The 2,993-nt window shown below is 46.1% G+C and overlaps 1 pseudogene; it reads left to right on the top strand.

Moving 5' to 3' along the window:
• The first annotated feature begins 1,428 nt into the window (after nt 1–1,428).
• LOC111721949 lies at nt 1,429–1,511 on the top strand (annotated as a pseudogene).
• The last annotated feature ends 1,482 nt before the right edge of the window (nt 1,512–2,993 follow it).

Below are 2,993 nucleotides of genomic sequence, written 5' to 3'. Positions count from 1 at the left end.
GCCACAGAGGTCCAGAGCGAGCATCGGAGCCCGAGCAGGGAATCATGCAGGGAAAGGTCTCAGTGTGGGGTATCAGGACCTGAGCCAGGCCACAAGGGCATGTGTGGAACTCAGAGAGTGGCAGCTGTGATAGGAAATTGGTGGTATTTGAGGAACTGATCAAATAAAAATGTATCATACATAATGAATATGGGGTGTATATCAGAAAAAAAGAGCCGCAGATGTGGAAGGGAGAGAGCTGGAGTGAGTGGACTCCCTGGGGTCGGACTGGAATTGAACGTGGCAGTGTGAACTCACAGTCAGGCAGAAGGCATCCGTGAGATACAGGTGTGTGTTTTCATGTAGAAGTGGATGCATGGGCACGGACGCATTGATGTGTGTATGAACGTGTACACGTGCTCTCCAGCTTTGCCTATGGAGACTGCTACCCCAGCCACAGTGGCACGTTCCTCAGTGAGAAGGACTAGCGCTCAATGGAAAAGAAGCTAATTTCCAGGGCGGGAGCGTGGAAAACATGAAACGGGCCTGGAACATCTCACTCTGCCAGAAAACAAAAACATGGCCACAGAATGAACAGAACATGTTAAAAGAATCTGGAAGTCAGCTTAGAGGGTCTGCCGGGGCCAAAGCGAGACAAGAGGTCATTAGATACATAATGTAATATGAGACTGTAATGCTGTAATTTAGGAAACGCTGAGAAAATGCCATTGAGAAAATGCCATCAGCAATAAACTGAAGGTCTGATATATTTATATATTTTCATATTTGCGCAGCTTCACAGCACCTCCACACAAAGCATTTGATAATTACAAAGGAAACAGAGTAAGACTGTTGGCAAGCCTGGGAAGCAGCCTCCTCATCAAGTGACAGACGCCAACCCCACCTGCAGGGACAGGGCAGGCCTGGCTCCACCTGCTGTGATGCTCTGAGATGCAGCCACGTGGCTCCTGTGAAATCCCACAGAAGATGCATAATCTGGGTTGAATCATGAGGAGACAACCAAGCAACCCTAATTTCGGGGACATTTTACAAATCACTGACTTGTCGCTTCCAAAATATTAAGGCTGTAAATGTCAAGGAAGACCTGAGAAAGGGCCCAGAGGGACGGCGGCCCCAGAGACATGGCAGGAAATACAGCCCCGATGGGGAACAGGATTCTTCCGCCACAAAGGACATTGCCAGGACGTTTGGTGGCTGGGCTCTGAAGACCACACGATAACATTTCATTCATGATAATTTTCTGACCTTTATGGTTAATACAGGATGGATGGCATCCTCCCCCCACACGGAATTCAGATATTGAAGTCTAACTCAGAAGTGAGACCATTTGGAGATATGGCCTTTAAAGGGGGGTCAAGTTCAAATGAGGCCACTGGTATTGGCCCTAATCCAGTCTGACCAGTATCCTTATAAAAAGCAAGCAAGCAAAGCTTTGAGCAGTGGCAACATCATACCCAGTGAGGTTTATCCAAGGCGTGATTATTGTTAATTGAAAACTTTTCCCAAAAAGAAAGATCCAAGGAAGCAAAAAACAAACAAAACCCATGTGAGGATACCATGAGTAGACAGTCATCTGCAAGCCGCGGGGAGCAGCCTCAGAAGAAGCAGAGCCCTGGTGCCTTGGAGTTGGCCTCCCGGCCCCACAGCTGTGAGCAGAGAGAAGCTCTGCGGTGTAAGCTGCTTGGTCTGCACTGCTTTGTTAAGGAGCCACAGCAAATCAATACAACAGTTACAGTGTGGTTATGTAGGGGATACTCATGTGTAGAGGAAACTAAAGTAACAGGATGGTGAGGTGTTAGGCTACTACCTTACTCTACCTGGTTCAGGAAAAAAAATTCCTTGAAATAAACTTGCAAATTTTCTATGAGTTTATGATTGTTTTAAAATAAAAACATGAGTGTAGATTAAAATCTAAAAGTCCTTTAAACAATGTTTGCAAAGTTGAAAGAAGAGCAGAAAGGGTAAACGTCATGCTGTTTTCAACATACACACAAATACTGTTCCAGATCACTGTCAAGGACAGGCTTAGAGGAAATGGGTCTGAACTGGAAGGTTGAGTCTGAGGGTGGAAGCAGAAATTATGTTTTAAGGAAGGAGGCTCTTAAGTCTTCACAAGTTGAAAATACCATACCTTATCAGAGGTTCTCAACCTTCCTAATGCCGCGACCCTTTAATACAGTTCCTCATGTTGTGGTAACCCCCAACCATAAAATTATTTTTTGTTGCTACTTCATAGCTGTAATTTTGCTACTGCTATGAATCTTAATGTAAGTATCCGATATTAGGTGACCCCTGTGAAAGGATCATTCAGGAACCACAGGTTGAGAACCGCTGCCTTAGATTTTCTCCCCATGCCTGCGACCCACCCCTGCTTCGTCCTCTGCAAGGCTGTGGTTTCGCACTCTGTATGGCAGACCTCTATTTGCAAATTCAGTCTCATGAGGGTCCCCAAGGATCTAAGCAGCTAAAAATGGAACTGCTCTGGATAAAATAGTGGTTCTGGATGAAAAAATGTTCTCTCACCCTCCATTCTCCTTTCTTCAAAAGCTCAGGAATTCTGGGGTGCCCCCTGAGTCTGCAGTTCTATGAGGGCTCCTGTGGCTGTTTAGAAAGAGCCACGTAAATTTTAGTCCTGTATCCCCACACACGCACACCTCAGGATTGCATTAGCATCATATGTGCCGAAGGATGATCCACGGTAAAAGGCTGTCGCCACGCTGACAGTGACGTGGCTCCTACACCTGCATGCTGCTGGCCTTCACGGCCCCCCTTCAAGGCCACACAGTTGTCCTGGGGTCAGACCCAAGGGTGTCCAGCCTTTTTTCTTCTCTGACATACTGTAAGAAGAAGATTTGTCTGGGCCACACATTAAATATGCAAACACTAACAAAAGCTGATGAGAAAAACAAAGAATCATGAGTAATTTGCATGATATCCACCACCACAGATAAGCAAAGAAGTCCTCACAAAGTCTGTATGTGGCCCGCAGGCTC

The sequence above is a fragment of the Otolemur garnettii genome, unplaced genomic scaffold, assembly GCF_000181295.1.
Source record: "Otolemur garnettii isolate 467f Iridium unplaced genomic scaffold, OtoGar3 scaffold00205, whole genome shotgun sequence".
Taxonomy (NCBI): Eukaryota; Metazoa; Chordata; class Mammalia; order Primates; family Galagidae; genus Otolemur; species Otolemur garnettii.
The sequence above is the reverse complement of the archived record's forward strand: the minus strand, read 5'-3'. Positions and strand labels throughout refer to the sequence as shown.